General features: G+C 40.2%; 1 long non-coding RNA gene across 1 annotated transcript; it reads left to right on the top strand.

Moving 5' to 3' along the window:
• The first annotated feature begins 3,880 nt into the window (after positions 1 to 3,880).
• LOC120540776 lies at positions 3,881 to 12,052 on the top strand. Its single transcript, XR_005635861.1, has 2 exons — positions 3,881 to 3,977; positions 11,149 to 12,052. It is a non-coding gene; the product is annotated as an uncharacterized LOC120540776 (long non-coding RNA).
• The last annotated feature ends 203 nt before the right edge of the window (positions 12,053 to 12,255 follow it).

Here is a 12,255-nt window from a genome sequence, read left to right as displayed (position 1 = left end):
TGCATCCAACCAGATTTGGTGCCTGGGTACTCTTTGACAGTATCCATCCATTATCCAACCCGCTATATCCTAACTACAGGGTAACGGGGGTCCGCTGGAGCCAATCCCAGCCAACACAGGGCACAAGGCAGGAAACAAACCCTGGGCAGGGGCACCAGCCCACCGCAGGGTGCACACACACATACACCAAGCACACACTAGGGACAATCGCCAATGCACCTAACCTGCATGTCTTTAGACTGGGGGAGGAAACCGGAGTACCTCTTTGACAATATCTCAAAGGTAATCTGTCTTTCTTAACTATGTATCTTTAGTCCTAATATTTACTATAATTCCATGTTAGGATATGGTAATTCTGTAATGGGTTCACCTATAGATGTGCACTATATTAGAACTATATATAGTTTTTTTCTGTTGCTTTTGGCTACCATTTTAGTTTGTTACTGCTGCTGACATTTTGTTAGCTCATAATTAGAAAAGTGTCCTCAGATGTGATTTGTGGTAACTGTTACTATTGGATTAAAGGGTTACTGAATGTTCACTTTCCTATATGAACTGTGAATTTAAAAGCCAAACAAGCTGTTTCTAAAATTTACAGTTTCCTCACATCTCCACTCACTGATGCCTCACTCACTGCCTGTGTGCCAATACATGTTTTCCTCATGTCCATCTCCAAGTTCTCTTCAGCTTCTTCTCAAAAACTATCAGCTCCTATCTGACCCCTGACTAGTGAGTGATGTCTCCTTGTGATGGGTTGCCATCCAGGGTTTGAATTTTCCTGCTCTGAGCCCACTGTTGCTGGTAGAAACTGCAATATCTTGAAAATCTGAAATGGAAAAAGAAGGTCCAGAAAATGGTTGGATAGGTGAGAATCAAACTAAAATATATAAAAAATGTATAAAGAGATCAGCAGGTTAGAAAATTGATAGAGGTGTGGAGACATGAGTCAATACAATAAACCAATTTAAAGTAAAACACCAAGGCCACCAGAGGGCACCAGGCCTGCTCTAGGTGGTCGATTGCTGATGGATGTTCTTAGATTAGCTGATTTCCATTCATTCTACTGAGCGGCCATCACAACACGTCAATTAGATGTGTTATCAGAAAAGCAGCATCTCTTCCAGAATGGAGAATTTTAACTTTCTCATACAAATCAGAGGAGTAAATACAAAGAAACAGCAAAGATTTGATCCTGAGTTATTTCTTGATCAAGTGGTGATGTCTGACTTATTCGGTGAGATGAGATTTATGAAATGATTAAATTAAAAAGAGTAAAAAATATCAAGAAAATGCTGCAGAGTTAATGGAGAATAATAATACCATTAAAGTGAAAGATATTCTGTTTTATACAGTGCATTTTGTGTTGACAATGTACAAACTACAATTACAATATGGAGACTCACAAAGTTTCTCAAGCAGGTAGACAATAAGCTACCTGATTCTCTCAGGGTCAAACAGCAAGGCTGACATTAAAAATTAACTCACATTCTTGTAGCATTTCAATAAGGTAACGACAAGTTGAGTTTGAGTGAAGAAGGAACCCAATGTTGGCTTATAAACAGCTGTAATGAAAACCCAAGTGACCATTCAGATAATCCCCTCTGAGTGTCACTGTGTATCGGAGCAGGAGTCACTTTCTTGGGGCAAGCTCAGTGTTCAGGGCTTCAGCTCAGGTCTCTACTTTTTATTCCATCACACTGGACATCGAGTCAGAACCTGCAGTCAGCGACCATCCAGCATACAGTGGTCAACCACAGCTCTACTGACATCTAAAATAATATTTATATCTAAATCTAAACATATTTATACAAAGCGTTTAAGAAAATAGAAAGTCAATATGAAAATGAAAAACCTCCAGCGCTGGATTATTGACAAATTCTGCTCTCTTGTGGTCACATATGGAATTAAAATAATTTTTTCTTACATTTTTTCATTCTTATTTTCATTCTTTTAAACATTAAGGCTGTGTTGAATCCTTGGCACATCTAATTTCAGGCCACTCATAGCTTCTGCTGTTTGCATTTCCATGTATTGATTTTCTCTTAGAGAGCTTTACTGGATTTTCGCTTGAAGATGTTTTACTGGCTAGTGAGGGTGGCACCAGGGTGCTATGGGACATGAGAAGAACCTATCATGAGGCGCGGAGAGATCGGTGGTGACACACCTGTCAATAAGAGGTTATTGTCATACGCCATTCTGAACAGACAGTGATCACTAGGGGGCGGGAGATTCAGTTTATGTTCTACAACACCACAGTGGAGTCCATGTTCTGCTAGTTTTCAGGTAAGCATACCCAGTGTTTAACAAGAAGGTATAGGTATTATTATGGGATTTCATTATAACGTATTGTTTTTATTAACATGGAGTTCCATTTAGTATGTAATTTCAATTGGTTATAGATGTCTAATGTCTAAGTATATCACAATTCTGCAAACAAAACCGCCAAGTATTTGCCCAGTATGAGCACTTTGTACAATTCAAAAACAGTTTAGTTTATTTATGCTGCTAATTGTTTACTTAATGAATTTCGCTATTATTTTGATCTCTCTGCCAGACCACAGTTAGCCACACACTCATTCATGTTTGCTTCTTAAAGTTTGTTGCACAAGTTTAGCCACCTAATAAACGTCGTGCTGTGACAGAGTTTCATTGGAATAAAATCCTTTCTTCTTTCGTCTTCATAAGCCTGGTTTATATTCACCACGGGCTCGACTGGCGGATCGGAGCAGACTGCGGACGTTTTTACCAGTCAGTCGTGGTGAAGATGGTGCTGAGTCGATGGGCAAAGGTGTCGATTTACCGATCGATCTGAGTTCCTGACGTTAGCCATGGCCATGAACTGTGGGCATTGACCGAAGCACTAGATCACAGATACAAGCGGAAGAAATAAGTGTCAGGGTGTCTGAACTGCTTTCGAGAATGGGGTGAAGAGTGCTGATGTGATGGTTCAGACATCTGATAGGATGCCTTCTGGACGCCAGCCTTGGGAGATGTTTTTAGGTATGTCCAGCCTGTATGGGGAACTCACAGAAGACCAAAGCTGGGTGGGAATAAGTCGGTGTCCTCCTGGGGGATGTGGAGCAGGTGGCAGGGAAAAGAGAAGTCTGGATGTATTTGCTTGGACTGCTGCCCCAATGACCCACACCAGATTCGATGCAAAAAATCAAAGGATGGATGAATAATTTTATCATGGAAAAAGTGAAGGATTCTTCACAGTCTGCAGTGATCAGATCAGATGCAGGCTGACGTATAGTTTATTAATTACAGACATACGACATAGATTGATGTGCTGTTATGGCTAACACACACACACACAACACACACTGGGGTTAACGTAGTGTCGTCTGTTCATCTCCCCTGCATGTCTTTTGGCATTGGTGGGAATATTGGCAAACCCACGCAGGCCCGGGAAGAACAGGCGAACTCCTTTTGAAGCTGCAGCGTAACCACTGCTATGCTGTCTTGTGAGCCCGGACGTCACGTTTCAAAATGCTGATATAAGAATTAAGGAACTTAATATCAACTTTTAAAACTCCGATATCTTGTCAGAAGCATATGTAGCGGTCTTACATTTTGAGTTATAATAGTGATGGCGCTGTCCAGAAGACAGCTGTGTGTCAGTGGACAAGATGAGCAGTAAGATCCCGAGTTGTTGTTTTTGAAGTGATCTTTACAGATTCCATTAAACCTAGTTCTGCTGTACGAGACACCTAAGGTTGGTTTCTACCCACTGTTCCCAATTTGGCATACGTGGGCAAATGCCGAGTTCACTTACTGACTTAAAAACTGTATGCAGGATTAGTAACGATGGATTGCCTAAATAGTGAGAGTGTCTCTTTAAGAGATTAAGTCACCCACCTGTATAAATTGGTCCAGAAACAGCAGCCTTTCCGCACGTGTGCGAGGAGTGTAACGTTGAGTTGGGGGGTGTTCGAGGTAAGGAAGTGAAATCCGTGCCTTAACTGCTTGATTTTATGGTATGTTTTTAATTTTAAAGGGATTTGTAGGGGGAATTTTAAGTATTTTTTTTTTGTTTGTTTAGGTGTATACTAAAAGTCAAGATGTTGTAACTAATTGCAAGTTTTTTTGTTTTTTTTTTAATACAAAGGAGCTTGTCACGTTTTTCTTTTCACATAGAATTGTTTGACTTTATGCTATTGTCGCATGCACTTATAGATTTTATTTCGGGTTTTTTTTTTTGGTTTGTGGCGTTTTCGTGTATGTTATAACGTTTATTTGTAGCCATACAATCCTTGTTGTGTTGTATCTAGCTACTTAAGTTATGGCTCTGGGGCATGGTTTTTTTATTTTATGCCGGTCTTGTGCTGCAGAAATTTAGCGAAGTCAGTAGCCTTGTTGACGAATACAGGTGAATTTACTTTTGTTCTAGTCAGGATTAGTAGAGAGAAAATAAAAACGTGATAAGCAAAGAGTCGTCTCTAACGCTTGACGATTTCGGGTAGCTCTCTTGGACAGCTGGCGCGGTGTTTTTGTAGTGGAGGACCCGAAGCAACAACTCCAGGTGTTAATGGAAAGACTAGTAAAGAGGAAATGGAAAGGGCTTTGCTGCAAGCGAATGCGATTATTTGTTTTGACTCGGTGGTTCCATAATTCTACCTGGTAAAGAGAAAGTGGTTTATCTTAAATGTGGGAAGTTTTTTGGACAGTCTGGTCCAAGTGCTATATCGCTCTATGAATGGAGGGTTGAAATTGAATGTTAAGAACGCTTGTCCGATGACCCCGTTAGAATAAGCAGATTTTGTTTACGATCATTTAGGACTGCCACGGGAAAGGAACGTAGCTCTATTGCTGAGTGTAACCCACGGAAAAATTTTGAAATATTGTTAATGTTGGGGATCATATTCCTTTGCAAAATTACAGGAATGTCTTGATCGTATGGCGGGGAAAATTTAAAAATTGTCCGAAGCTGTAAACCTGAGGGCGTGGTTGATAAAGACGCTGTGCTAAGGGATCAGTTTGCGGAAATGATATTGCCCTACGCCGAGAGCTTAAACGATTGGTACAAGTGAAACCAGATTTCGTCTTTTGATTTGAGCTGAGGGTAGTTATTAGGCACACGGAGAGGGGCTCTCATGTGAATTTTGTCGTGTACCGGAATGGAGAATTTAGATGTCCATTCTGTCCGAGTAAAATCAGAATGTTAAGTGAAGTAATTGACATGGTGAAAGCTCAGCAAGAGCAGTTATAACAGATGACAGAACTGCAACAGTAGGACAGACTTATAAATCTTGGAGGTGGTATCAACCTGCATATGATGTAAATGGGTTACCTACTGTAATTTGTTTTAAATGTGAAAGTGGGCATCTTGCCCGTAACTGCATGAAGAACATGCCAGCTATAGTATAGAAGAGGAACAATCGGGATATAGTGACGGTATATGGGAGGGGTCCCTGTATGTCTCCTGGGTATGGGACACTGAAAGTAACATTGGTGTTCATTCAACTTAAATTTTTATTAAGTGTTGTAGCTTGAAATACTTGGTTTCAGATCTCAAAGTAAATAGTTTGTACAAAATTTATGGTGGCGAGAATAAACATAAATCCTATTTCAGTTAACCTAATATTTTGGGTGGTTTGTGTGCTTTATGGGAGGGACCGTTTATATTCTTCGGATCGAACTTTCCAGCGTGCTGGCTTTCCATCTGCCAAAAACTTTCCCGAGTGCAGTGGACTTGGCTATACAGGTCTGGTCATTTTCAACAGCAGAATTTATTTTTTTTTTATAGTGGAGGATTTCTGGTAAGTAACCCTGTTTCTCAACTTTATGTATAATTCGTAATAAACCTTCAAGAAAGCTGTCTATTACTTTTTGTTTATTTAAGATTTATACTGTGAAATGCTTTGTAATTTTTTAATGTAAAGCAATTCTGGTATATGTGCACAATTCTAATGTTTAATATACATTTGAGATGCTAGTCACCATGGGTTGGGAGCAGTTCTGATAAGACCAAGGTCAGATGTGGATGCATCTTGACAGTATACTGTTCAAGAGATAGGAGGGTTCATAACATCTCCTGCAGTACAAGCCGCTTAAGTTCATATTGCAAGTGTTTAAAGGATGCATTACACCAGAGGAATCCAAATGTGGACTATGCTTTTGTGCTGAGTGTCATCCTTTCCAGAGTTTTCACAGGAGCAATTAAGAGTTGGATGAAATTATTGAAAGTTTCTGTAAAAGTTAAGCCTAACTTTCTCTGTATGGGTTAAGGAGTCAAGATGGACACTTCATTGAGGCGGCGGGGGGGTGTGGGTGGGGAAGAGAATAGCAGAACAAGTTGGGTTTCTGTACATGATGGTAAATGAGGGGGAAGGTTGAAAAAAGTAGATATTGTTGCCCAAGAGTTTGTAGGTAAATGCTAATCTAGTTGCATAACTCACAAATCGAGAGATCCTTTCAGTTGGTATAAGAACTATTGACCAAAGATCAACCAAGATGTTGAAGCATGGTGTAAAACCTGTAAGTGAAGTTTAATCGCAAAGGATGTGCATATCAAGGTTAACTGCAGTGGGTAGCTTGTGAGCAGGTAAGCCCTTGGAAGTTGTCTCCATGGATTTTACTTCGAACTGTCACGTTGGAATTGAAGTCTTGTTGCAGATGTGTTTTCAAAGTTCACTATTGCAGTGCCAACAAGAGATCAGAGCAATAATGGTGGTCAGTGCTTTAATAAAGGAATGTATTTTGAGGTATGGTATCCCAGAAAATTTGCTTCTGATCAGGGATAATTTGAAGCACAAGTAGTTTGTGTGCCTTGTATGGTGAGCAGGACTACTCCATATAACCTCAGGTGGAATGAGCCATGTGTGAGGTTTAATAGAACTTTATACTTTGTTGCAAACCTTACTGGGGGAATGCTGAATTGGTCTGCATATTTATCTGAGGTTTTTGAGTAACATGACAATCATTCCAGTTTTAGGCGGTCAGAGGCTGCCAGTACATTGGTTACTAGGGAGCAAGAGAATTGAACAGACGTGGTCATGGGAGAAAGGAGTTTGGGGAAACTAAAGCTAGTGTGAGACTGCAAATTGGAATCTAGAGATCCAAGTGGCTTGGAGATGGTATGATTCCCCTTCAAAGGACAGATGTCTTGTAGGTGGACAGTTGGTATATGTACAGAGACCATGTCTGAGGCAGGCAGAAGGAACAAGATATCTGGGAAGAGATGACATATAGATTAGGGATGTTTTGAGAATCGGTTGGTGTGGAATGTGTCCAAGCCACCTTGTAATGTGAACCTTTCTGATTTTGTTTCTGCCCTGAAGCTGCTGTGTTCAGAAAATCTGGGCCCATAAGCACTGGAAGGATCATTAGCAATGTCTACTTCCATTGAAGGATATACAGAATTTGAAGTACAGTGCATCCAGAAAGGGTTCACAGCGCATCACTTTTTCCACATTTGTTACAGCCTTATTCCAAAATGGATTAAATTCATTTTTTCCTCAATTCTACACACAACACCCCATAATGACAATGTGAAAAGTTTACTTTAGGTTTTTGCAAATTTCATTAAATAAAAATGAGAAAGCACATGTACACAAGTGTTCACAGCATTAGCCATGAAGCTCAATTGAGCCCATGTGCATCCTGTTTCCCCAATCATCCTTTGTTTCTCAGCTTAATTGAAGTCCGCCTGTGGTAAATTCAATTGATTGGACATAATTCGGAAAGGTGCACACACCAGTCTAAGGTCCCACAGTTGACAGTTCATGCTTGGTTTGTGCTCTGACATGAAGTCAAAGGAATTGTCTGTAGACCTCAGACAGGATTGTCTCAAGGCACTAATCGGTGAAGGTTACAGAACCTTCTGCTGCTTTGAAGGTCCCAATGAGCACAGTGGCCTCCATCCACCAGGACTCTTCCTAGAGCTGGCTGGCCAGCCATCTAAACTGAGCGATTGGGGAGAAGGGCCTTAGGCAGGGAGGTTACCTAGAACCCAATGCTCACTGTCAGAGGTCCTCTGTGGAGAGAACCTTCCAGAAGGACATCTCTGCAGCAGTCCACCAATCAGGCCTGTATGGTAAAGTGGCCAGATGGAAGCCACTCCTTAGTAAAAGCCACACGGCAGCCCGCCTGGAGTTTGCCAAAAGGCACCTGAAGGACTCTCGGACCGAGAAACAATTCTGTGGTCTGAGTCAGATTGAACTCTTTGGTGCGAATGCCAGAAGGAAGGGAGGAAACCAGGCACTGCTCATCACCAGGCCAATACCATCCCTACTGTGAAACATGGTGGTGGCAGCATCATGCTGTGGGGATGTTTTTCAGCGGCAGGAACTGGGAGACTAGTCAGGATAAAGAGAAAGAAAGATGACTGCAGCAATGTACAGATGTCCTGGATGAAAACCTGCTCCAGAGCACTCTTGACCTCTGACTGGGGTGACGGTTTATATTTCAGCACAATGACCCTAAGGACACAGCCAAGATATCAAAGGAGTGGCTTCAGGACAACTTGATGTCTTTGGGAGGCCCAGACTTGAATTCGATTGAGGATCTCTAGTGAGATCTTAATTGCTGCCAAAGGTACATTGACAAAGTGTTGTACATAAGTATTCAGTCTTTGCTCATGTAATTCTCAGTTTTTTATTTGCAAAAACCTCACTTTTTTTCACATTGTCATTGTGGGGTGTGTAGAATTGGGGGTGGGGTCAGGCCAGGAAAGTCAGGGAAAACATTTCAATCCCTATCCTGCCAAAATCTACAGGTGCTGGTCAAAATTAGAATATGACAGTTGATTTTCAGTAATTACATTCAAAAAGTGAAACTTGTATATTAGATTCATTCATTACAGACTATTTATTTATAATTTTGATTATAACTGACAACTGAGTCCCAAATTCAGTATCTCGGAAAGTTAGAATATTGTGAAAAGGGTCAATATTGAAGACACCTGGTGCCACACTAATCAGCCAATTAACTCAAAACACCTGCAAAAGCCTTTAAATGGTCTGTCTAGTTCTGTAGGCTACACAATCATGGGGAAGACTGACTTGACAGTTGTCCAAAAGACAACCATTGACGCCTTGCACAAGGAGGGCAAGACTCAAAAGGTCATTGCTAAAGAGGCTGGCTGTTCACAGAGCTGTGTCCAAGCACATTAATAGAGGCAAAGGGAAGGACAAGATGTGGTAGAAAAGTGTACAAGCAATAGGGATAACCGCACCCTGGAGAGGATTGTGAAACAACCCATTCAAAACTGCAGGAGATTCACAAAGTGTACTGCAGCTGGAGTCAATGCTTCAAGAACCACCACACACAGATGTATGCAAGACATGGGTTTCAGCTGTCGCATTCCTTGTGTCAAGCCACTCTTGATCAAGAGACAGCGTCAGAAGCGTCTCACCTGGGCTAAAGGCAAAACTGCTGAGTGGTAAAGTTCTGTTCTCTGATGTAAGTGAATTTTCCATTTTCTTTGGAAATAAGGTCCAGAGTCTGGAGAGAGAGGAGAGGCACAGAATCCATGTTGCTTTTGGTCCAGTGTAAAGTTTCCAGTCAGTGATGGTTTGGGGTGCCTTATCTGCTGGTGTTGGTCTGTTGTGTTATCTGAGGTCCATGGTATCCCTGTTCTTGATTGGCCAGCAAACTTGCCTGACCTTAACCCCATAGAGAATATGGGGTATTGTGTAGAGGAAGATGCAATACACCAGACCCAACAATTCAGAAGAGCTGAAGGCCACTATCGGAGCAACATGAGCTCTCATAACACCTGAGCAGTGCCACAAACTGATTGACTCCATGCCACACCGCATTGCTGCAGTAATCCAGGCCAAAGGAGCCCCAACTAAATGGAGTGCTTTTCATGTTCATACCTTTTTCAATTGGCTAACATTTCTAAATTTTTTTGCATTGGTGTTAATTGATATTCTAATTCTGAGAGATACTGAATTTGGGACTCATTATTTTTAAATTTGGATGATAACTGACAACTAAACACAATACATTAGTGTATGGAATGCATGAATGAATCTAATATACAAGTTTCACTTTTTGAATGGAATTTCTGAAATCAACTTTGTCAGTCTAATTATGACAAGCACCTGCATATGTAGTCAGGTTGGGGAATGAGATGGGAAGATAGTGGCCTTCATGGGGGGTGGGGAGAGAAGGTCAAAGGGGAATTGCAGTTTTTGTCAAGTACCTCCACGCTAGTGTTTAGCAAACTTGTTGCTGGGGACCCCCTGTGGCTGCAGGTTTTTGTACCAACTAGCTTCTGTTTTTTAATTTAACTCCCTGGGCTAATGAAGTGAACTGATTTTTAACAGTTTAGGAAACAATATAGAAACGACTTGGATGCATTTGAAGTGCAGACTCACTTTTAATTCAGTGGGTTGAACAAAAATTGCATAAAAATGCAAGACAACTAAAGATTAACACAATCCCCTCATTTCTGGGGCTCAAACTGGACGATTGACTCAAAGGCAATTTCATGGGCAGCTGTGGGCAAGTTCGTCATGTCTTTATCAATTAAGCAGATAAAAGGCCTGGAGTTGATTTGAGGTGTGGTGCTTGTATGTGGAAGATTTTGCTGTGAACAGACAACATGCGGTCAAAGGAGCTCTCCATGCAGGTGGAAGCAAAGAAGAAAATGGCTAGCTAAATGCAAAATCATTACTTATTAAATGGGTTTTACCCTTTTATTTCTAAGTCATAATTTTAAAATGTAAAGGTTTTTAAACTTCTAAGTAAAACAACTGTGAACTGAACACATTTAAGTTATTCTGTGACACTGCACTTCCCCTTCTATTTCTTGGTCTTTACAACAGATTCAGCTGTAGCTTTTATCAGTAATTTTTACTACAAATATAAAGTATATCAATTCCATAATGAATAACTAGTATTTCGTTACAGACATGAACAGTTTTTACAAAACCTTTCCCTTCATGTGGGAAACCTGGAAAGAAAGGTAGCATCTTTAATCTAAATTAGCTTGCTTTAAAAAGCAAGCATATTTCTCACATAGTTAAGTTTATATATAATTAAACTGACACTGAAGTTTGAACGATATGGCATTGTCCTAAACTATGACCTGTAAACAATGATGTCATTTAATTAGTGTCCTGCGTATGTATTTTCTGGATAACTACACTGATTTAACAATACAAAAATTTAATTTCCTTTTTTTTTTTTCCTCCCCAGGATCTTCACTATCGCATACTGAGTAGTGGAAAAGGCGGCCATTCCTTTAAGCATATATGCTGGTATAAATGCAGGGAGTGTTTGGAAAGTAGTGAAAGTGAAATCCTGAGGCAGATGGCGCTCTTCAGTTTAGCTTATTGTTGGGACATTAAGTGATTGAGAGACTTTGAAAGTTAAAGAATGTATTGACATTTCAGTGTCTAATTCAATAAATTATCCTCGGATTTTCAAATGTTTACCTTTGGATAATATAACTCCATTGTTGTGACTATCTGGGTATGTTAAGAAGAAAATTCCAATTTTAGCATTTGTTATACAGTCACTGTCCTTCGTTGCATTACTTTTTTGAATTAATTCAAATGGGGATCGGTGTAAAACAAATTTTTGCCACTAAAATGTATTTAAACATTTAGGTAAATTGAGTAAATTTTTTACCATGTGGGCAGAAGGGGAGAGGGGCTCATGACAATTTCAACTGTTGGACAGCCTTAAATCTAGGAGGTGGCATCAACTGACGTATGATGTAAATGGGTTACCTACTGCATTAGTTTTAAATGTGAGTAAAGTGGGCATCTTGCCCATAACTGCAGGAAGAACATGCCAGCTATAGTACAAGAGGTGAACAATCGGGATACAGTGACTATAGTAATGAGAGGTACCCGTCTCCTGGATATGGGACACTGGGGGGGAAATAGCACTGTTCATTCAATGTAAATTCTTTCAAACAACTTTAAGAAATCATTTAGTGTTGTAACTTGAAATTTGGTTTCAAAATGATTTTCTCCACAGTGGGTTCAATAAGAATTAAATGTATTAGTAATAATTATTACCTTAAGTCAAATGGAGGTTATACTTTAAAAGAGATTTTTTTACCATAAACTGAATAAAGAGAATTTCAAATCCAGGGGTGTGGAATTGTTTAATGATTGTGGGTGGCTTTGACTTAAGGCAGCCTATGGGCCCGATATTTCATATGTAGGCTATTTAGAACTGGATGTAGTGGCCATGGGTCAGAAGTTACTAAATTTTGGTGGTGAAAGGTGGTGGTGATCCATCTTCTGGGTAAAGACAGGCAGTTCCTGGTTTAGTTAGAATGATTATCTAATT

Source organism: Polypterus senegalus, chromosome 12 (genome assembly GCF_016835505.1).
Source record: "Polypterus senegalus isolate Bchr_013 chromosome 12, ASM1683550v1, whole genome shotgun sequence".
Classification (NCBI taxonomy): Eukaryota; Metazoa; Chordata; class Cladistia; order Polypteriformes; family Polypteridae; genus Polypterus; species Polypterus senegalus.
This window is presented reverse-complemented; position numbering and strand designations above follow the sequence as displayed.